The sequence below is a fragment of the Somniosus microcephalus genome, chromosome 16, assembly GCF_052327205.1.
Source record: "Somniosus microcephalus isolate GS21.2 chromosome 16, FLI_Smic_1.0, whole genome shotgun sequence".
NCBI classification, from domain to species: Eukaryota; Metazoa; Chordata; class Chondrichthyes; order Squaliformes; family Somniosidae; genus Somniosus; species Somniosus microcephalus.
In genome coordinates, this window is record NC_141002.1 from 32,392,145 (window position 1) to 32,416,680 (window position 24,536).

At 43.7% G+C, this 24,536-nt stretch overlaps 1 pseudogene across 1 annotated transcript in view; it reads left to right on the forward strand.

The window, feature by feature from the left end:
• Positions 1–24,536, forward strand: part of LOC147106057 (V-type proton ATPase subunit S1-like) — a 58,925-nt pseudogene that overhangs the window by 22,317 nt on the left and 12,072 nt on the right. Inside the window, exons 4-6 of the transcript XR_015081323.1 lie at positions 8,458–8,639; positions 11,871–11,911; positions 13,837–13,922. The product of XR_015081323.1 is annotated as a V-type proton ATPase subunit S1-like (transcript). The remainder of the gene's footprint in view (positions 1–8,457; positions 8,640–11,870; positions 11,912–13,836; positions 13,923–24,536) is intronic.

Here is a 24,536-nt window from a genome sequence, read left to right on the forward strand (position 1 = left end):
AATTAGTCCTCTTCAAGTACATGTCTAATTGTCTTTTGAAATTTCCTATGGAATCTGTTTCCACCACCCTTTCAGGAAGTGCATACCAGATCTTAACAACCCTCTGTGTGAAGACATTTCTCATTTCCCCTCTAGTTCTTTTTGCCAGTTATTTAAAATCTATGACCTCTGGTTACCAACCCACTTACCAGAGGAAAGAGTTTCTCGCTACTTGCTCTATCAAAACTCCTCATAATTTTGAATACCACTATTGGGTCTCCCCTTATCCTTCTGCTGTAAGGAAAACAATCCCAGCTTCTCCGATCTCTCCACATAACTGAGGTCCCTCATCCCTGGTATCATCCTGGTAAACCTCTTCTGTACCCTCTCCAAGGGCTTGACATCCTCCCTAAAGTCCAGAATTGTACACACTGCTCCAGATGAGGCCTTACCAGAGATTTGTCATGACTTTCTTGTTTTTGTATTCAATGCCTCTATTTACAAATTTACAAATCCCATATACTTTCTTAACTGCCTTATCAACTTGCCCTGCTACCGTCAAAGATTTGTGAATATGCGCCCCCAGGTCCCTCTGCTCTTGCACTCCCCTCAAAATAGTACCATTTAGATTATACTGCCTCTTCATGTTGTTCCTCCCAAAGTGCATCACTTCACACTTATCCGCATTAAATTTTATCTGCCATGTGCCTTCCCATTTCACAGTCCGTCTAAACCCTCCTGAAGCTGCTACTATTCTCCTCACTATTTACTACATTGCCACATTTTGTATACAGGTAGACTACCCTTTATCCGGACTTCCGAAAACCGAAACCCTCTAAAAACCGAAGGTTTTTTCGTTCAGCGTAAGTCGTGCGTACGACTTACGCTGAACGAAAAAACCTTCGGTTTTTAGAGGGTTCCGGTTGCGGAAGTTCGGATAAAGGGTAAGTCGTGCGCACGACCCCCCGCCGACCCCCCCGACAACCGCCGACCCCGCCAGCCCCGACAACCGCGGACCCCGCCAGCCCCGACAACCGCCGACCCCCCCCCCCCCCGCGGACCCCGCCAGCCCCGCCGACGGCCTCGACAACCGCCGACCCCGCCAGCCCCGACAACCGCCGCGGACCCCGCCAGCCCCGACAACCGCCACCCCGCCAGCCCCGACAACCGCCGACCCCGACTGACTTACGCTGAGCGTCAGCGTAAGTCGTGCGCACGACCCCCCGCCGACCCACCTTCCGAAATCGAAATTCTCCTTTATCCGAAACTCGGCTGGTCCCGAGGTTTTCGGATAAAGGATAGTCTACCTGTATCTGCAAACTTCAAAATTGTACTCCTGTACCCAAGTCCAATTCATTTATATATAACAAGAAAAAACAATGGTCCTAATACCGATCCCTGGGGGACCCCACTGCATACTTCTCTCCAGTCAGAAAAAAATCCATTCACCTGACTCTCTGCCTCCTATCCCTTAGCCAACTACCTACCCAAGTTACTACCGTCCCTTTAATCCCATGTTCTTCTATTTCCCAAATATGTCTGTTACGTGGTACTTTAACAAAGTCTACTGCATTACTTTCATTAACCTCTCTGTTACTTCATCAAAGAACTGAATCAGGATTTAGTCAAACATGATTTGTCTAACAAATCCTTGCTGGCTGTCCCTTATCAGCAACATATTTATACATTTTTCCTTTTCTAACCCTTCATTCTGATCATACCATCTCAGTTATAAAGCAAACATAGGCTTCTCTAAGAAATTCTGTCCTTTGCTCTGTTGGGTTTCCTCCGATGAGAGCCTGCCTTACGTTGTTTCCGTTCAAATACATATTCCTTCCAGGTTAAATGATTTATTTAATTACTCCCAGATCTTCTCTTATTAACAGAGCCGCAAGTCCCTAATTTATTCTAAACATTTTAGGGTCGATTTTCATTGACCCGTGGAGTCAGGATTGGAGGCATGCGGGGGGTTAAAGTCCCGAATTCGGGGGTCCCGACACCATCCCACCCCCCAATCCGCCTCTGTGTAAGTTTCAAAGGCGGCGGATACCCGCCCCGCACTGGGACCCGCCTACCCGAGGCAGGAAGGGATTAGTGCCAATTAACTGCCTGTTAACAGGCAGTTTTTAGCCTAATCCCTATTTTAAAGCTTGAGGTGTGGGATTCCCGACGGCTCCAAACCACGCCAAGCTAGAGGAGTCGGGTTGAAGGGCTTGGAGGGGTCGAGATGTTGGTGTTCAGGTGAGTGATGGGTGCATGAGTGCAAAGGTAAGTGTGTTTGGTGTGTCTAAAGTGTGTAAAGAAGTTTAAATTACCTGTACTTACTTTTCAGCCTTCCTTCCTCTAGGTTTTGGGAGTCCATCATCTAACCAGCACAGAAAGCAGAATGACTGCGAACTGTCAAAAGTGTCAGCCTGCAGCTTTCTGTGCCAGTTAGATTTCTAACTGAGTCTGTGTAGAAGGACTCAGGTTAGAAGTAAGACTGTCAGTGTTTGACAGCTTCAAACAGCTGTGAAACGCTGATATTTCATCTGTCAAAACGTCTTGACAGATGAAATTTCAGTCTGGGACGTCACCTGTTGCCGGGTGGCCCTTAATTGGCCTGCTGAGCCCGCTGGGCGGACTCAACAAGGTCAATCAAGTTAAAATCGCGTGGATTGGCCGCATCACGATGGAGGCGGGACGACAACCCTGAAAGTTGTAGTCCCGCCTCCTTCCCGACTTCTGAATGAAAATCACCCCCTTTAAGTCAGCATATGAAACAGATGTCCATCCTCAGCCTTGAACCATGTACCCATTACATACCTTTCCCAATACTTGGCCTTCAAGCTCCAGTAACTTGCTTGTCATATGTGTATTTTTGTCAGAACTACTTAACTTTATCAATATTATATAAATCCTATTATGAGGTTCTTCTTTATTCAGTAAACTTCTTAGTTTCTTAACATCAACTCCCCCATCACAGCCACTTTTTCTATGATTGTTTTCTTCCATTCTCCATCTTGTGCTTCTCTAACCTCACTTTACAATTTTCTAGTTTAGATGTTTCCTAATGAGTCAATTGGCTTTTTTAGTTTAAGTATATCTATTTAATTCCTCTAAATAGCCTATGCTTTCCACAAAACCCATCCCAGTTCTAGACCTGAACTAGCTAATCCATATGAACAGGTTTGCACATTCCACCAGGTCATATTGCTTCAGGCTACTGTGCATATTGCAGTGGCCATTTCCACCATCTTAATTTGTCAGAATGGGTCCAAATTTCTTCCCCCTCTTATGATATAATAGACAAATGTATAACATGCAAATCTGTATAATAACAATGCTGCAGGCAAACTGAGCAAATGACTTACTTATTTTCCCTTCCTTTGTATTGCTAACTCCTATTTTTTAATGGCAATTCAGGAGACATTTTCCATTTACTTTTATTTACTTTTTCCCCTCCCAAGCATAAACCTTTACAAGTTTCTTAACAAAGGCCTTTCCAGATATGAGCAAGCAAAGTTTATTTCACTACTTTCCTTACACCTACTTTAGACTGGGAGCAAAACTGAGATGCACAATAGTAATAAAGGGATAAATGCCTGTTTAGTCACACCTGTTTTCCGTTACCATAAACAAGCTGATGTAGGAATTGACGAATTCCTAACTAAGAACTGAGATCGACTCAGGCGATCAAACAAACAGGTTTTTAATGCAAAACTAAACGAGTTTAAACAGTTTGTTGGGATCGATATCGGAGAACCACGAAAACAGGTCTGTACAAGTTGAAGCTTCCACGAGGACTGCCAGGGCGGTCCCGTGGATGGCGTCATGACGTCGTCATGTTTTTCCCGCGCTTGGGTGGTCACGTGATTAGCGGCATGACGTCATCGTGTTTGCCCGCACTTTTAAAGGGACCGCGCCCCGTACATGCAAACAGTATGTACAAACACAGAAATAACTAACAGACTGGTACAGGCTTAGGTTGGAGTAAAACATCGTTAAAGGGAATTATATACAATTGCTCAGAGTCCCTTAGTGGCTCCGCCACATGTGCCCCCCCCCCCCAGAATTCTCGTTAACGGAAAAGGTCAAACGGTGAGGGGGCCTGACAAGCCTGTCAGAACGACTCCTGTACTCCCGACGCGGAGGCTGCTGGACGGCTGATGGTGGAGTGGGTGATTGCACTTGGTCTGGCGTGACGACGATAGGTGGCCGACCTTGTCTTGGCGGCTGTGCTGTCTCGACGGGGCGGTCGAGGTCCAGATGTGCCGGCTTTAGACGATCGACCGAAATGTGGTCCGGTTTACCACCGACATCCACCTTGAAGGTTTTGTCCCCTGCCTCTAGCACGCTGAAAGTACCAGTGTATGGGGCCTTGAGCGAATCCCTATGAGCATCGTGACGAATAAAGACGTATTTGGCCTTATGAAGCTCCGGGGGAATGTGCGAACTCTGCAGCCCGTGGTGCGAAGTGGGCACCGGCGCGAAGCATCTGGCCGCCTCCTGGTGACTAGTAAGCTGGTCAGATGCGGACCATGGCTTTGTCGATTCTGGCAGGAAATCTCCCGGGACTCGCAGCGGCTGACCGTACACCAGCTCCGCTGATGAAGTGCGAAGGTCTTCTTTGGGAGCCGTGCGAAGGCCCAACAGGACCCATGGTAGCTTGTCTACCCATCCAGCGTCCTGGAGGCTGGCCCTCAGGGAGGCTTTTAGTGACCGGTGCAAACGTTCACAGAGACCATTCGCCTGTGGGTGGTAGGCTGTGGTGCGGTGTAATTTGACACCGAGCCCTTGGGCCACCGCATTCCAGAGTTCGGAGGAAAACTGTGGTCCCCTGTCCGAAGAAATATCAGCGGGCACTCTGAAATGGGCGGCCCAGGTGGAAATGAACGCCCTGGCCACATCCGCTGAAGTAGTGGATGATAGGGGAACCACCTCCGGCCATCTGGTGGTGCGGTCAACCGTGGTCAGGATGTGTGAAAAACCATGGGAGGGTGGGAGTGGACCCACCAGGTCCACATTGACATGGCCGAACCGTCGCTCCGGCACTGTGAAGGTGGCCAACGGAGTTTTGATGTGATGTTGTACTTTGGCATTTTGGCAGACAACGCAGGTGTTGGTCCAGTCACGGACATCCTTGTGCATGCTGTGCCATACGAATTTCCTCGACATCAGCTTCTGGGAGGCCTTCATTCCTGGGTGTGATAACCCATGTATGTCGTCGAACACTTTGCGGCGCCAGACGGCCGGTACGACAGGGCGAGGGTCCCGAACGGAGACGTCACACGAGCGTGGTACCTGCCGCATGGAACTTGACGTCGGCCAACTGGAGGCCAGTGACGGTGGTTCTGTAGGCTTGGACTTCTGGGTCCGAGGCTTGATCCGCTGCCATGAGGGCGTAATCGATGCCTAAATGAACTGTATTGATGGTCACGTGGGAGAGGCAGTCGGCCACCAGGTTGTCCTTACCGGCCACGCACTGAATATTCGTGGTAAACTCGGATATGTACGTCCGGTGATGTTGCTGTCGGGATGACCACGGTTCGGCGGTCTTGGCCATGGCGAAGGTGAGCGGCTTATGGTCCACGAAGGCGGTGAAGGGACGTCCTTCCAGGAGGAAGCGAAAATGTCGGATGGCCAGAAAAAGAGCGAGCAACTCCCGGTCGAATGTGCTATACTTCCTCTCGTTCCACCGTAGTTGACGGCTGGAGAATGCCAATGGCTGCCAGGTCCCGTTCACCCACTGCTCTTGCACGGCGCCGATGGCATAGTCTGACGTGTCAGTGGTGAGGGCGATGGTGGCTCCTGGTAGCGGGTGCGCTAGCATAGTCGCATTGGCCAAGGCTCTTTTTGTGTCAGCGAACGCCTGGGCCATGTCCTCCGTCCAGTCTACCGAATCTTTACCAGTCCTGCCCTTGAGGGCCTCGTACAGGGGCTGCATGAGCAGTGCTGCCTTAATTACGAAACGGTGGTAAAAGTTTACCATGCCTAGGAATTCCTGCAGGGCCTTAATGGTTTGCGGGCGTGGAAAGGATGTCACCGCCTCTACCTTCGCCTGTAAAGGAACTGCTCCCTCTGAAGTGATGCGATGCCCCAGGAAATCAATTTGCTGCAGGCCAAACTGACACTTGGCCGGGTTGATAATCAGGCCGTGTTGGCTGAGACGCTGAAAAAGGGTGCGGAGGTGACAGATGTGTTCTGCTTTGGTGGGACTGGCAATGAGGATGTCGTCTAAGTAAAGAAAGAGGAACTTGAGGTCCCACAGCAGGGAGTCCATCAGGCGTTGGAAAGCCTGGGCGGCGTTCTTTAAGCCAAACGGCATTCTTAAGAACTCGAATAGGCCGAATGGGGTGATGACTGCAGTCTTCTGAACGCCTTGGGGATGAACGGGGACCTGGTGGTGGCACCGGACGAGGTCGACTTTCGAGAATATAGTGTTCCCTGCCAAATGGGCGGGGAAATCCTGAATATGGGGGATCGGGTACCGATCAGGAGTGGTGGCGTTGTTTAGGCGTTGATAGTCGCTGCATGGCCGCAATCCGCAGCCAGGCTTCGGGACGATGTGGAGCGGTGAAGACCAGGGACTATTTGACCGGCGAATAATCCCTAACCGTTCCATGGTCGCGAACTCCGCTTTCGCGACCGCCAGGTTCCAGGCGCCGGGCCTGCACGTAGACCCGGGGGGCTGTTGGTGGTGATGTGGTGTTCCACACCATGTATCATGGCCGTGGAGGAGAAAGTGGGCCTTGACAGGTCGGGGAATTCGCCGAGCAGGCGAGCGAACTCATCCGGAGCCGGAAAAGCACAGGCGACGGTGCGCGACGTAGTGGTACTGCGGTAATGAGGGATAGAATGAAAAGTTGCCGCGTTGATCAACCGCCGGTTCTGCACGTCGACCAGGAGGCTGTTGGCGCACAGGAAATCTGCGCCGAGAATGGGTTGAGAAAACTTGGCCGTAACGAACTCCCAATAAAACCGTTGCCCCCCCCCCCCCCCCCCGAAGCAAACCTCCACACGCCATCTGCCGAAAGTCCGAATTGCTCCGCCATTGGCCACTTCAAGGGCGAGGCCGTGCTTCCCTGCCTGTACATCGAGGACGGACGCTGGCAAAATGCTGCACTGTGCTCCGGTGTCGCACAGAAAATGACGGCCGGAGAGCGTATCGGTAATGAAAAGCAACTTGCCGGCGTTGTCGATCGCCATGGCGGCCGCGGGGCGCCCATTAGACCCGTTCCTAATAAGTCGCAGCTGTTTTCTTTTTTGGGGGAAGTTGCAGGGAGGGCGGCAACGTCTCGCCTTTGCGCCGAACTGCGCGTGGTAGAAACACAGCCCAGCAGGCTGATGAGCTGGTACGGCGTCTGTGGGGGATGGGCACCTCGTGGCGGTGCAGTACTGCTGCGTTACCGCGAAAATTTCGTCCGCCTCTGCCGCGAGTGCCACGCAGTCTTCTACCTCGGATCTGGCCAGGGCAGCTTGCACTTGCTCAGGCAGCTGGCTGAGGAATAGTTCCCGAAAAAGGAAACATTCCGGTTCGGAGCCCAGGAGTGTGAGCATTTGGCTCATCAATTTCGAAGGCTTAGAGTCCCCAAGCCCGGGCATAGCGAGCAATCGACGTGCGCGCTCCGATTTAGTGAGCCCAAAGACTTGCAGCAACCGCGCCTTGATGGTGTCATAGTTGCGCTCCATTGGAGGGTTCTCGAGGAGGCTGATGATCCGCGAGGCGGTGGAACTGTCGAGTGCAGAGACCACGTAGAGGTATTTAGTTTGATCTGCAACGATGTCTCGCAGGGCGAACTGGGCTTCGACCTGGATGAACCACGAGGTCGCCTGCTGTTCCCAGAACTGCGGTAGCTTCAACGAAACGGAGTTGGCCTCCATGTTGTCTTTTTGTGAAAAATGTTCACAAAAGACGGGGTCACCAATGTAGGAATTGACGAATTCCTAACTAAGAACTGAGGTCGACTCAGGCGATCAAACAAACAGGTTTTTAATGCAAAACTAAACGAGTTTAAACAGTTTGTTGGGATCGATATAGGAGAACCACGAAAACAGGTCTGTACAAGTTGAAGCTTCCACGAGGACTGCCAGGGTGGTCCCGTGGATGGCGTCATGACGTCGTCATGTTTTTCCCACACTTGGGTGGTCACGTGATTAGCGGCATGACGTCATCGTGTTTGCCCGCGCTTTTAAAGGGACCACGCCCCGTACATGCAAACAGTATATACAAACACAGAAATAACTAACAGACTGGTACAGGCTTAGGTTGGAGTAAAACATCGCTAAAGGGAATTATATACAGTTGCTCAGAGTCCCTTAGTGGCTCTGCCACACTGAGAAAATTATGCTGTAAAGTGAATAAAAATGTATAGGAAATATACTTTTCTCAGAGAGGTTTTGTATACTATCAGGTGTTTAACTGTTCTCCTTTACAGGCAAATGGATTTGTGAAGTTTATTCTCTGAATTTGATCCGTGGAATATATTTTCTTTCCAGCAATTGCTTGACTCCTCAAACTCATCCCTGATTCTGCCGGCAGTTGACTGGAGGGCCATAAAACATCTGCAGGAAAATCTAAATTGGACCAAAGTTCAAATTAACCATTTTGAAGAGACAGAACTGGAACTAGATCCCTCAAAACCAAACCTAATTATAATAAAATTAGCACCAGTCGACAGGTATGCATTATAATACCTAACCTTATATGCATGAAACATTGGCATTTGCTCTTTAAATTGTGACTAGATAAAGAAACATCTGACTAAGAACTGTTATAAGTTCAATAATTCAGAGAGAGTTTGTCTTTGAACCTTTCATTATCACTGAAAGTAAATGTTATTAAATAAACATGCACATCACCATGTTCTAAAGTGTTGAACCTGATGATAAAGATGCACTTTGTTCACTTGTTACCTGATTCCCAGTTTTTGTCCATTGATGGATAATGCTAGCAGTCTTTGATCTCGCATAAGGCTGTCTTAGTGAGGAGAAGGACATTCCTAACATTTATCATGAAAGCCTATACTGCATCCTCCCCATATAATCTTCTGAAGTTCTGTCTAAGACATATTGCTGGGGAAGAATAGAGAGAGCATCATTTCTTAATCAAGTCCATGTCTAACCTACAAGTACTTCTGCTTGTAATAGGTGCCCAAAATAGAAACGTACTCCATTTCCCAGCATTGACACCATTCACCTTCAGGAGCCCCACCTCCAGAAATAAAATCTTCACTGTGCTTTTACAAATATAAAATTATTAAACTCCTCTTTGCCCGTGATCTGCATATAGCATATTGATTTTTTTTTTGTTTCAGTACAGTACAATCTGCTGATAATGATTATCCTGATTTAAAGCTTTCATCCTTCCTTGCTAAACTAATTTGAGCCTTCTGTGCAGATTTTCCTTCTCATTACAAGTTGTCTGTACTGATCAGTTTGGCGCTGGACTCCTGTGATAACCTGCTGGGTTGTTCTGAGCTGATGGGTACTTAAATAGCTTATGAATCAGATGCTTTCCTTACTCCATTCACCTATTCCTATTTAGTCAATTTCATTTAAATACTATTGATTTGGTGCCGTTCATATAATCCCCAGCCAACACTGACGAGAGCGCTGCTCAGCACTAGCTGACAAATCAAACAGCTGAACAGATTTATTTTTGTACAGCAGTGGTATCTATTTACTTATCAGGCGACAGAACCGATCATACAATTCTGTGTCTGAGTCGAACTGTTCCAAACTTCTTTCCAAGTTCTTTCATGTGAATTGTGCTCCCCTACCTCACTGCCACACCACAGCACAACCCAAGACCGTCACCCCTTGCTTCCCCACTGCCACCCAACCCTCGACTTTCTCACTCACTCCTGTCATCCCTCACCTCCCAGACAACTTCCCTCTGCCTGATCCTGGTACCGATCTCCTACCTGGTAAATCTTGCCTACTATCTTCTGTATTCAAAAATGTCAGGGATTAAAAACTGAGCGCATAAGTAAAAGAAGATATAATAATTAAAAACCACAGATTTACAATTTTAAAATAAAAATGGGGAATATTGAACTCAATCCCCAAACCACTGGAAAAATCCCAGAATACCATGTAATCTAAACAGAATTTGACTGGTTAAGTCACCATAAATTCATTACCCTGGTAATAAATTGTGCATTAAATGGTGTAACATCTCTATTGTTGTTAAAAAGCGTCATAATGGACCCACTAGTATATATGTAAAAGTAAATTGCATCAAGCACATGTTTTCTGTATGAATTGTAAACTTCTATGTTACACTTCCACTTGATTGGTTCATATTTCATATTCATAAAACAGCAACATATCACAACTGAACAATGAGAGAATGCACCAACCAGCAAGTAAGATACAGGAATAAAAACTACTACTTATTAAAAAAAAACTATGAATTAAAATGGGAAACTGATACCAAATATAAGGAGGTGGCAAACCAATCAAATTGTTGAAAATATTTTTTGAGCTGCTATCTTGGATACTCCACTGAACTAATGATTTATTATTGGAAATAATGTTTGTAACATAACGGCATAAAAAATATATGATTAAGCTCATCATAAAATAGCGTTTTCTATGTTTTAGATGCATGTGTCTTTTGTGAGAAACTTCAGCTTGGAGTTCATGGGACTTCCCAGGTCTATCACTCTAAGCTAAAGAGAATCACCTGGTTGCAGGCTGCAGATCCCAATATGCATCTACAAGGTGATTTATTTTGGAGTGACAGCAAGTCTTGGCAATTGATAGAACACATCAAGACTTGTTATTTGTAAGCAGCATCCCCTCCTGCATTCCTGTGTATCAATGGGAAATTAGTGCAGGCAACAGTCCCCAGGGAACCATTGGAAGAAGCAGTTCAGGCCATTTCAATTAGTTTTTCTGTATACAACATCACGAATGATATAAAGCACAAACTCTTCAACTTTTTCCTGAGATAACTTTGAAAGAAAAAAATATACTAGCTGCAAATACAGCCAGCAAGTACAACAAGAGGGCCAAATGCAAACACTCAGCTAAGAAGAAAAGCAACAAGTGGGGAAGGACTTGGGCAGGATTTTATATTTCATAATCTATTCTAAATATTTATAGAAGTTGCCTTTTATATATTTTTATTTTCAGAACTTGAATAAGTTAATTGTTCATATAAATAAGTAGCAAGTATTAGGACTTTAGCATTATTACAGTTTGGGGGGAAATTCTGAATCAAAATCCTATATTAAAAAGATTTAATAGAACATTTTGGTAATTTAAGTAATGCTACAGAGCTATTTGGGAAAGAAGGAAATAAATGACTTTAATCTTAAGTTTTGGATATTTTTTGATATTTCTAGTTTCCTAAGCCGAGAGAATAATGCATACAGATATTTATTTGTTCATATGAAACTGAGGGTTTGCTTATTTATTAATCAATTGTCAGCACATAAGAGAAACAGTGTTTATTTTACAGGATCCAACTAAAAACACTTTACTATCTCTGGAGAGAACTCTTACAAACTTCTTTCCAAATACTTTCTGGGGAAATGTGTGCATCGCTTTCCTAAATTACATGACAGACTATCCCCTCCAGGCAACAGCGTTACCTCTTGCTGACCATGAGCAACTCCATGGGAGATCTTCTCTTTTCTATATAAAGAACGTAATTTAGTTTAGGTCATGAGAAAGAAGGAAGTGGACAGTTTTATATTAAAGTGAGCTTTGTTATGTTTTTATTGATAGAAGGAGCATAGTGATCTCACAATGAGCCTTTGAGAGTTCAGTTTGTAATGGCCATAAATGAATTCTACAACATAACCCTCAAAGAGTGCAATTCATTGAATTATGCGTAACAATTGTGTCAATGATTATCACAGTAGCACATTGATGATAATGATCTCTGTCTTAATGAACAGCACAAATGACTTGAAGTTGGCACAGAGTCTAGTTGACAATGGTAAGATTGATTTTTATTATGTTACTTTTTCTTGGTTTAAATATGGTAAAGACTGAACTGCAATTATTGCCCTTATTGTTGTACTCAAACATTCTACAGGACACAATAATTCCTGTATTACTGCAGCTAGAAGGAGTGGATTTTTGTCTGTAGAAGATAACAGGCCAGGGTTAATAGTGGATATGTGGGGACAGATAAGTATTCCTGAGTTTTACATTAGTATTGATGCATAACCTTCCCTCAGGATATTAAATCGATGTGGTAAAGTTCATGGGATAGATTATGGAAACAGCTGGCTTGAAATGCATTAGGTTGTTAAACAGCACAGCGTTCAGATTCCCAATGTCTCCACATTTTTAATTGGCTGCATCTCATTAGAGACGACCATTACAAAGAGAACTGAACAATGCTTAAAAATTGATCCTTTTCAATAATTCATTTAAACAGCTGTCTTGGTAGTGTTCTGATTTGCATGTAGTCGCTTTGGAAAATTAGTGATTGGATGTTGAGGTTAAGCGTCAAAGGATTGATGACATTATATAAAAAATATTGAACCAGAAGGTTTGGGAAGGAAATATAATTAACGTTTTCATGTTTTCATGAAGAGTGATTACACATCTTTAACTACCTTTGGCATTGTTTTTATATGTTTTATGGCATAACTTCATATAACTCAATGTTCTCTCAAATGGAAAGAAGTAAATGTTAAAATATGTTTAAATCGGTACAAATTATTTTACGGTTAACTACTTATTGAGAAGTTTCTTTCTTCACAATGAAAATCCTTAGCAAGATCTTACACTCTGAAGTTAAATAGGTGAACTATTTCCTGTCAAAGATTAAATTATCTAATTGCGACTTTTGTTTATAATTAACTGGTAAATCAACATTATTCCACTTACAAATGTGTTTTGCTGTAATTCAGACACTCTGAGAAAGCTTAAAGCACATGTTGGAACTGGTTGACCACAGGTTAATTTTGGTTCCCATTTTTGGCAATATTCCAGGGCAAGGTGGATTGTTCAAAGATGGTATAGACCTATACCACTTATCCACTGTACTTGTGTATTGTAGGATATGTGTATGTTTGAGCGAATAAAGCAGTGAGTGCTCTCTTTGCTAGCTTCATTCCAGATCTGCGTTCTGGAAATGAATTTCAGTGAGACTTTTAGACAAAGTAGACAAACTTTCCTCATCAGCATTGCTTTCACCTCCCATCGCCCCTCCCCCTAAAATTTTTACAACAAAAGTCACATGAAAGGCTTAAACTTGCTACCCCATTTCATTCTCCAGCTGGGGCTGTCCAGGTGGCAGTTGTCTCGATAGGCCTCTGGGAACTCTTGGTCAATGTTGTATTTTTGTCTTTTCCCCCCAAGCGCAATAATTTCTAGTGTCCCATCAAAGAAGATATTGATTCTCAAAAAAAAATTATCGTGTTGTCAGAACTAATTGGTATGTAAAGGCACAAAAATTCTCGTATTCAATGCAACCCTTTTTAAAAACTGTGTAAAATTTAGCAGGGTAACAACACAAAGCTATATGTTCAAGAAAAAATAGTGCACTTTAATCTATTATATTTAAAAACTTTCCTGTACAAATATTTAGTCACCTTTAATGTTCAAAATGATGATGGATTTGTGTTAATAAATAAAGCAGAGGGAGTCTATGGACAAGAAACTTGCTGGGTTTCTCAGCATCTAAACACATCTTGGGTCTGTGGTCTAACCCAGCCCTGTTAAAGCAGCGAGTGTTGGGTACAATGTCTTATTTCAGATGAGCATTCATTCAAGTAACTCAGGCTAGTATTCATTCCCCTCATGTTGATAAAATAAATGTATTTCAACTATGTTAGCATTGACTGACCTATTGTTGTTTTTAAATGTGTATGTTCTGGATATCATAAATCATTTAAATTCCATTTCTAGATAAAGTAATTGGGATGACAACTAGTGCTTTGAGAAGGAAAGGACTACAATTTTCTGGCATGTATACAGCTCTAAGACCTTCTGTGGTGAGTAATAACACAGAAACAAGACTTCTGATGTCCAGTTATGGCTAGAAATTCCTCCATGTGTTGCATTAACCCATTGGCCATTAATGGTTTATATGCTCTTTGTTACATAAAAGGCTTGAACTTGCTATCCCATTTCAGTCTCTAGCAACGTCTGGGTGATGGGTGTCTCAATGGTTCTCTAAGCCAACCTTGTGTATATATATATTTTTTGTTTTCTCCCAATCTTAATACTCCTTGGTATCCCATTTAAGAATGTATTGATTCTCAGAAAGATTGCTATGATGTTGGAACAATTGACCTAACCAGTAAGATAAAGGTGCAAAACTATTAGCAGCAATAGTAAAATGATCAGAGTGTTCACAACATAATTAAGAGCGAGGAGGGTCATTCAATCCATCTTGGATCATCCATCTTGAAAAAATCTACAGTAGCCTCATCACAGCAGCCAACTGTCTCTTTAATGACTCCAAGATTGTTGAGTCCACTATTCCACCCGGAAGGCTTTTTCACATGCTGATCCCTCTTTATGTAAAAAAAATTCTTGGCCCTAAAACTTATCATTTTGACCCTATATGCCCTTGAAGCAGTGCTCAGGGTTTATCTTTTCTACACCACTTCATGCCGGTATAAGAGTCCCTCTCAATCATCTCCTTTTACGGCTGTGGAGGCCAAGTTTCTCCAATGTTTTCATATAATTCAGTCCTCCAACACTGGAAATCAGCCTCACAGCTGTTCTCTGCATCACCCACAGGTTTTGAATTCAAAATGTATTTTATTTGTTATCGGTGTCACATAGCATTATGCTTCCAATGGAACCTATGTTGAAAGCGTTAGAGCCCTTAACATGTAAGCTGTGAGGGCCTGCGTGACATTTTTATCTGTAAGTAAAAATTCTACATCTATAACTTTGTTAACATGCTGTACAAATGTAGATCGGAACTCCCACTACCTTGCATCTCAGCATTTTTGGAATTGCTCCTCACAAATGGGAGAAATTTAAATTGAACATTTGTTTTACAATTACGAGAGACATATGACAGATTAACATCCACAATATTATTCTCTTCAATCACATAATCACAAATATCTTGTCTCACTATCATACATTTAGCATGTTTTTCCCCAGCCTTTTTAAAAAATATACATTTAAAAATGATGCTATATTGAATGAGTATAGCTTGTTTTTGCAATGTTCATTTTAACACTGATTTGTCAAACACACACTATAGTGTCAGCCACTCATGTTAGCCTGTTCAGAGAGAGTACAAGAACATGAAATATGGAATGAGAAAAGTCTCCTTAGTCCATCAAGCTTACAATATCCTAGATTGTGCCCAATTTATTCCGTCTCTGTGAATAATCAGTGATATTTCCAAGACGATGAAGCTGTGAAATTTCTCCTTGACCCATGAAGTTAATTGAATGAACCTTCATGTATCAATCTAATAATGCACCCTATATTTTTCAGCCATAACCAGTTCTATTCAAAAGCCATCATTAAAATTCCCAGTAGCACAGGAAATATTGTATTCTGTACAGTGTCAGATCATCTATGGCTATACTTTTAATCCCATCCTGCACCAGACATTCATCCAGCTGTATATTAAAGGAATTAATCAGTATAGCACCAACTGCTTTTCTACTGGAGTCTATCCACTCATCTCCCCATAAGGGAGATTCTTTCTAATTTCTTCTCTCATTTGAGGCTTGTTAACAGTGTACTCTTGTCCTCAAGTTCTGCAATCCCAGTTTGTTAAATATCCTGTTAACATTTACATTATCCACACAATTCAACATTTTAAAGAGCTGGGCCATATCGCCTCTCAATCTTTCCTGCAATGAACAAAAGTTCAGTTCTGAGAGTTTCTCTTCAGAATTTAAGCCTCAATCATCCTTGCTAAACTTGTCTAAAATCTCCAATATGTCAACGTCGTTTTGGCGATGGGGTGCCCAAAACAACATATAATCCAAAAATATGGCCTTGTCAACGAATTATATAGGATTAAGTAGCCTGTTTGACTTGTAATTAAATACCTTTGAAAATATATCCTGGTATTTAATGGGCCTTGTTAATAAAACTCCATATTGACTAGATAATTTCAGTAAACAGTCAGTTCTAACTTCAAAATTCTTTCATTTTGCACCTCTGCTGATAGTTGTCCATTCATTCTGTGCAAAAGTTTTATATTTCTTTCCTAATTTGCATTATTTTGCATTTACCTACATCCATCTACAGTTCATCAGCCTATCTACTTAATTTGTCCACAACCCTTTGAATGCCATTGATCTGCTTTACACTAATCACAAAGCGTCATGCATTCGGTAAATTTTGCACTGTTACTTGCAGTGGCCTCTTCTATGATATACAACAGGCTTCTGTAGGACTCCGATAATCCCTTGCGACCCAAATAGGCCCTTATCTATTTATCATCACCATCTGCTTCCTGCTGCTAAATTACAGAGCCCACTGGTTCCAGATTTTGCCAATCTTCCTGGCAAAGTTACCCAACGTCTGTTTTCTTGCTGTAGCAAGAAGCCCAACTCTCGAGTGACATTGTTCGTGGTTACTCATTAGCTAAAATATACCTCCTGTTGTTAAGCGCCTTGGGACGTTTTACTACGTTAAAGGCACCATATAAATACAAGTTGTTTTGAATGCAATTAGTAATTTTGCTGTTCTATCCACTTGTGATTATTAATTCTGCTTATGAACCTAAGCCCAGACTGACCAAATCACAGCACGTGGACTCGCACCTCTGTAGGGCATGCTGCCAACTAAATTAAGAATTTCTAAGTACAGTGTGATTTTGCTGCGTGTAACTGGCCTTGATAATCAAAAATGTTGGGCATGGCCAGACAGGCTGGGTCCCATTCTCAAACATTTGTAGATTGGTTGTGCTGCACTTGCTTTGGAGTAAAATATAAAGGTTACCCTCAAGTGATTGTGACTCTGCCTCTAACTGCTTGTTACAGTGTAATTAATGGGCATGAATTTGGGTGCAGATATCCCAATTTGCACCATTGTTTGCTGAGTGAAACTATTTGGCCTTCAAGTGAAAGCGGACGTAGTATGTTTATCAGGCTTTTTGTTCAGGAAAGGAAGAGAAGCCAATAGCAAGGAAAGGGACATACTGAGATTGGGAGGGAGCTGGCAAGGAGATGAAGCAGAGACTCGGGCAAGAGTGCAAGGAAAGCCACACTGGCTTTATTAAAGGGCGGCAATTTATCTGTGCACTACTCTCAGTATGTCCCTGAGCACTCCAATGCAATTAGAAATAATGGCTCATGCTTCCTACTGTTTAAATGTTATTTGATCTCATGGTTGTATCTTTTGAAAAATGAAGAATTATATTGATTTAAGCTAAATTTACCTGGCATTTTGTAATTGTATGCTGTTTGAGAGTTTATAATAGATACTAGAAATGGGTCTCTTGAAAGTTTAAAATGGTAAAACTGTAGAAATACAGGAAGATTGTTCATTCCACTAAATGCTTTTTTAAGATTTGTTTTCCTTATGGGGAAAAAAGCCTTTTACCGTTTCAGCTCTCAATGCTAACTGCTGCGTGAAGCAAAGTGGTTCACTGTGTGGTATTATCAACTGGAGCTGCACAATACATAGAACTAATAGACGTTTGCAGCACAGAAAGGGGCCATTTGACTCTCATGTCTGTACCGGCTCTATGCTAGAGCAATCCAAGATTAAACCCATTGCCCTGCACCCTCCATCTAGCTCTGTTTCTTCCTCTGCTTCAAATATTTATCCAATTTCCCTTAAAGCATTCAATGCTCTCAGCCTCAATCACTCCTTGTGACAAAACATTCCATGCTCCAACAATCCTCTGTATGAAGAAATTCTCCGAACCTCTTCCTTCACCCTCTTAGTGCTCATTTTAAATTGATGATCCCTCATCATTTATTCTCCAACCAGAGGAAATAGCCGTTCTCTTTTCACTCTACCAAAGCTCTTCATAATTTTAAAAACATCCATTAAATCTACACAGTCTGTACTGCTCCAGTGGAAGCAGTTTTAACATCTCGAGTCTCTCCTCAAAAGTATAGTTTTCCATCCCTACCATCGTCTTGGTGAATCCATGCTGTAATGCTTCCTATTGTGCTTTCTATTGCACATAGTAAGTACTCTAACTGACCTGAGCATGTTTTGTACAAATTTACTATTACTTCGTTAATCTTGTACTCTGCAATCCAATTTATGAAGTCCAAAATGCTCTTGGACTTTTTTGTGGCTTTGTCGACCTGCATTTTCACTTTCAGGGAGTTATGTATTTGAACCTCTAGGTCTCTCTGTTCATCCAGACCCTTCAGTGTCTTTCCATTGAGTGTATGCTTCCATTCCTTGTTTTTCCACCCAAAGTGCATTCCCTCCTGTCTGTCCACTCTGCTAACCTGTCTATGTCGTCTTGAAGTTTTTTTTTTACAGTCCGCCCGTTTGCCAAACTTCTTGCATTTGTGTCATCAACAAATGCACAGATTGTATTCCCCATGCCCGTCCTAGTCATACGTGTGAAGCCTTGTTCATATGGAGTGTGGGTCAAAGGACTCCGAGTTGGTATTCTAGAATTGCAGCCCTATCTCTACGCTGTGCTCCCTTTACATGAAGCTCCTCACTGCAAATAGAGGATCAAATAATTTACCTTCGTATAACATCTGTAGTACGTCGATTATGATATTCAGATCAAGGGTCAAGTAAACATGAAATGGTTTATTTTAACATCTGAATTAATTGTCCCTGTTTTTATGGGTGAAGATAATTGTGAGGAGGTGGTTTGGGTTTAGTCCACATTGCTCAATAATCAGCTCTCCATGTTCGCAAAATATTTGGACTCAATTAAACTAAAGCAAGACTGGTGATTGCCCAAATCTTGGATTTTATTCCCCATTGTTGGTATGGACAGAAAAATGGGGAAAAAATAACTTAAAATCAGAAAGCAAAAATCAGGAATAATTCCTCAATTCAGTAGCCTAAAACTGACTCTGGTTTGAAGAAAAGTTTGATTGAGTTGCGATAAGTGAATTTTTACTCAGCTGATTTCTAGAATTCAGCAGAGTTGAACGAATTGACTGGTGTTCACGGGTGCAAATTCCTGACTGTTCCATCTGTAAAAGATGTTCTTCTATACCTGCATTTTTAATTTGCGGAGTGTAAGATTTAATCAATGAAGCTTTTTTATTAACTTGTCTTTGTCGTCAGTCACAAAAAATATGGAATGATTTCTTCACTTTATTCAAATAGTATTGTTAAATAAGTAACCACAGAAGTGTAGTAGAACAATCTGTAATCTTTTAAAGGATTCACAGCAGAATGTTCTCAAATTCATATCTGGCATAGGTGAAAATAACTTTAGTTTGATACCTGAAATGTAACATGTTAGACTGGCAGTGTACTTTGAGACCAATACATGGTGTTACAATTGTACTTTGGAAAGAGCTGATGTGTCCTCACTGGGTGGGTGGGCGATCAATTTGAGCAGAGCTTCAGCACATGCTTGAACCTGGAAGATGTTGGGCCTGGGCACTTGGATAATACTGCAACAAATGAACGCAGATGGCCCAAATCCAAATACTTCGGGTCCCTAAAAATCTGACGCTCTAATTCACCAGTCCGAAAAATAAAAATATTCAAATGCAAGCCATCCAATTTGTAGCAGAATTGGAATCTGAAGTAGGTCTTTTCTGGCTCCTCTTAATAGTATCTGCTCTTATTCTATACTTTCACCTATGCAATCACCATTGTGATTTCTTCAACAACAACATAATTTTCTTTTAACAATTGGTCGATAATATGATCCTGGCCCAGTGATGGCTAGACTTCAGGTCTTGGAGCGCTGCAGGCACCTGCAGTGCAATGAGCTCACCTCGCACTTTAATGTGAGGTCAATTCAGGAGCAGATCATATCAATGCTGTGCTCCCAGCACACAGCACCATGACACACTGGGATTACACCAGGGTCAAGGGGTCACCGGTACAGCTGTCCTGCTACTAAAGAGAGGGAGAAATGGCTGCAGCAAGGGCCTCAAATTGGAACAGATCCATTGAATGATGCAACTATGGAAAGTTCTTTCTGATGCGGAGAGCCACTCTCCATTGAAGGCCTGTGCCACAGCAGTCTGGAAGGAGGGGGCTGAAGGAGTGAATACTGAACCTGGAAGCACGTGAGGAAGAAAGTTGCTGACTTAATTTGCAGGCATGCTTACACTCTTCAACTTTATTTTGACAAAAGCTTGCAGTTTTAAATTGAAATGTCTTTGTGTTGAATCATTCAGAAGGACAAAAATTGACACCCCCAAATATGGAAGAGTTGGCTAGTCAGAAACCCCAAAACAGCAGTGTCATTCGCTGTTGTGTCAAATCAGGTTTTAAAAATTCATTCATGGGATCTGGGCCTCGCTGGCAAGGCCAGCATTTATTGCCCATCCCTAGTTGCCCTTGAGAAGGTTGTTACGTCCGTGTAATAAGAAAAGGACTGCAGAGAACGGTACAACAGGTGTTTACTCAACGTGGTTCAAACTGCAACTGAAACAACAGATTACTACTCAGCGTTATATACAGGTGTGGTCACTGCTGGTACTACAGTATACATGAGCTGTAGAAAGTAGTTCCCCCCCTTAAAGGTACATACATTACAATTCCTCCCCTTTTAGATTAACAGTACCATAACACTCATTTAACAATTAAATATCAAACTAATTACAATTAACACACTTAACATGCAACATTAGCTGAAAATAGTCTATTTATAAATTCAGTCTTTGGGGAGGCTTCCTGATCCTTTCTGGATAGCGCCTTTCCCGAGTGTCTTGCTCTTGATGCGGAGGTGATTCTGGCCCCCTGTCGTCGGTTGGTTCATCAGCTTCCGATGCTACTGTTTCTGGGGTAGATGCTACCTGTACGTCGGGTTCATCACCAGGTACGTATGGGCGAGGCATGGGGTTGACTCGTTCCTGTGACTCTAGGATCTGGTCAGCATGGCGTCTCACGATGCTCTCCCCAACGTCCACTGTGTACATTAGTGGCCCCTGCCATGTGCATATCGTTCCTGGTTGCCATTTCTCTGTTCGGTAGTCGCGGGCCAAGACTGCTTGCCCTACATTGAAGCTCCTTGTCGGCTTCTCATTGATGTGCTGGAATTGCTTACTCTCAACATCTCTTCGTACATTTGGTCTGAGCAAATCCAGACGAGATCTCAACCTTCGGTTAAAGAACATCATGGTCGGGGCCTGGTTGGTGACTGCATGTGTCGCATTTCCGTAGGCTAACAGGAAATTGTCCACCTTATGCTGCAGTGGAATGTCGTCCTCGCACATGGCCTTTACTGCTTTTTTAAAGGTTTGTATGAACCTCTCAGCCAATCCATTTGTGGCTGGATGATATGGGGCGGATGTGTAATGCCTTACCCCATTCCTTTTCATAAATCTTAGAAACTCTTCGGACACAAACTGTGGTCCGTTATCAGAGCAAATCTGCTCTGGCAAGCCGTTCCTGGCAAAAATGGTCCGTAGGCCTGCAATAATTTTCTCCGTGGTGGTGGAGGACATTTTGATCACCTCAGGCCATTTTGAGTGTGCATCCACGGCTATTAAAAACATTGAGTCCATGAATGGACCCGTTGCCATGGAGATGAGGGCCACTCCCATGGGTGTAGAGGGGCATGTGGTGGTGCATTTTGGACCTTCTGGCATGCTGAGCAGCTCTTTGTCAGGTCCTCGATTTGCTGATCGATCCCCGGCCACCACACATAAGCCCCAGCAAGGCTTTTCATTTTCACCCCTCCCAGATGACCTTCGTGAAGCTCATTGAGCACTCTCTCCCTTAACTTGTGTGGAATTACCACTCGGGATCCACACATCAGGGTCCCCTGGCATACTGACAGCTGTTCTCTTCTGGATGAGAATGCTGGCAACAGTGAGTCGCCATGTGCTGGCCATCCCTACACCGTCAAATCATATACCCGAGACAGTGTCGGGTAATTTCGGGTCTCCTTCTCTATACCAGCGTTAGTTACTGGCAAGCATTCAATTATAGTCGAATGAAATATTTCGACAGGATCCACTGCTGGTGCTTCCTCCGCAGTAGGCAGTGGCAGGCGTGATAGCACATCAGCGTTTCCATGCTGTTTCGTGCCCTTACACTCTTTCATATTGGTGCGCCCCTAGAAAAAGGGACCATCTTTGTAGCTGTTGCGCAGTCATCACCGGAATGCCCTCCTTTGGATTAAAGATGGAGACAAGTGGTTGGTGGTCAGTCAGCAAGGTGAACTTCTGCCCGTGCAGATAGTGATTGAACTTTTTCACTCCCCACACTAGGCTGAGGGCCTCCCTGTCAATCTGGGCGTAGTTACGCTCGGCTGAGGTTAGTGACCGAGACGCAAAGGCTACTGGCCTCTCCGAGCCGCCCGGGAATTTGTGCAACAGCACCACTCCAATGCCATAGGGTGATGCATCACATGCCAACCGAATTGGTAGTGCTGGGTTGAAATGAGCCAACACCTCTCTTCATGTGATCAATGCTTTGCTCTTCTGGAAAGCTCGTTTACATTCGTCACGCTACTTCCATGGTACCCCCGTTTGCAGTAGGGTGTTCAGTGGGTGTAGTACGGTAGACAAATTCGGCAAGAACTTATGGTAGTAGTTCACCAGCCCGAGGAACGACCTCAGTTGTGACACATTTTCCGGTGCTGGAGCCTTGACTACTGCCTCAATCTTTTCAGGGGACTTATGTAACCCCTCTTTATCAATAATGTGGCCACAATACGAGATCTGCTTCTGGAAAAACTCGCATTTGTGGCGATTAGCTCGGAGCCCATATTCCTTCAATCTAGTGAGCACCTGCTCCAGGTTGGTGAGGTGATCACTGTCATTTTCGCCCGTGACCAGGATGTCGTCCAAATAACACTGGGTCCCTGGAATCCCTCGCAGGACTTGTTCCATTGCCCTTTGCCAAATAGCCGGAGCTGATGCTACCCCGAACACCAGCCGGTTTTATTGGTAGAGACCTTTGAGTGTTGATCGTGAGGTACTGTTTCGAGGCTTCTTCTACCTCCATTTGCAGGTACGCCTGGGCCAGATCAATCTTAGTGAAGCGTTTCCCTCCAGATAGCGAGGCAAAAATATCTTCAATCCGCGGAAGCGGATATTGTACAGTGTGAAGGACTGGGTTCACTGTCACCTTAAAGTCCCCACAGATGCGAACCTTCTTTGGTTCCCCAGGAATATTACTCAACGACCGCTTCATTACAGGAACGATGGGTGTAGCCCACTCGCTCCAGTCCACTTTGGACAGTACTCCTGAACGTTCCAAACCTTCCAGCTCTGCTTCGACGGCTGGGCGGATCGCTTAAGGTACCGGTCTGGCCTTAAAAAAAACTTTGGGCTTGTATTTTCCTCTATTTTGATCGTCGCTGTTATGCGTTTTAGTGTTCCGAGTCCCTGCTGGAACACTTCTTGTGTGTCAGTTAGCATTTTTGACAGTCGTCATCCTTTTTGGCATCTACAGTCAGCGCTTGTATGGAATGCCAATCTAGCTGTATCTTCCGGATCCATTCACGTCCTAGTAGTGGTGGCCCTCCATCTGGCAATACATATAGGTCCATTTTTGGTTTTTCCTTGCCGTTACATATAACGTTCACCCTTATTTTTCCTTTGGGGTAGACTTTTTGCCCCGTGTACGTCTTCAAGACAATCTTTGTATCTCTCAAGGGTATATGTGAGAATAGCCGCTTGTAGTCCCTTCGGTTTATGACTGTTAGGGCTGATCCTGTGTCCAATTCCATTTTCACTTGGACTCCTGCTATCTTGAGCGTGACCCAGATAGTTTGGTGATCCTCCGTTTTGATCACATTATGTAGTTTCAGACAACCCAGCTCCTTGCTTCTGGAGTCTGTATCACTCTTCTGTTCGTCTGAACTACTCTCCGTCACCTTATGTACCTTCTTGTACTTCTCCTGTGGAGATTTCTTGCTGCTGGTTTTCTTTCCCAACCTGCAGACTCTTGCTATGTGTCCTACTTTTCCACACTGTCTGCACACTTTGTCCTTGAACCAGCAATCATTATGGTCGTGTGTTCTGCCGCAGCGATAGCACTTCACTGTTCCGTATGACATTTCATTTGTGCCATATTCTTGCGGTCTCCGTTGTATCTCTGCAGCGCCCCGTGCTGCTGCTTCGTGTGATACTGCAATGCTGAAAGCCTTGTCCAGCGTAAGATCCTTTTCTGATAGAAGCCGTTTCTGGGTTCCTTCACTTTGAAGCCCACACACAAACTTGTCCCTTAAAGTATCTGCTAGTCCCGTTCCAGACTGGCAGTGTTTCGATAGATTGCGCAGTTCTGTTAAATACTCAGCATTACTTTCATCTTTATGCTGGTTCCTTTTGTGAAACTTAAATCTTTCTGCTATCAGCAGCGGTGTGGGGTTTAAGTGGTCCTGTAGGATTGACACACTTTTCAAAATCCTTTTCTACTGGCTTCTCTGGGGTTACTAGGTTCCGTAGTAAGCCATACGTTTTTGCACCCATTGAATTCAACAATACCAGCGCTTTCTTGTCATCTGGCACTTCATTCGCCTTGCAGTATACTTCTATGCGTTCGACATATGT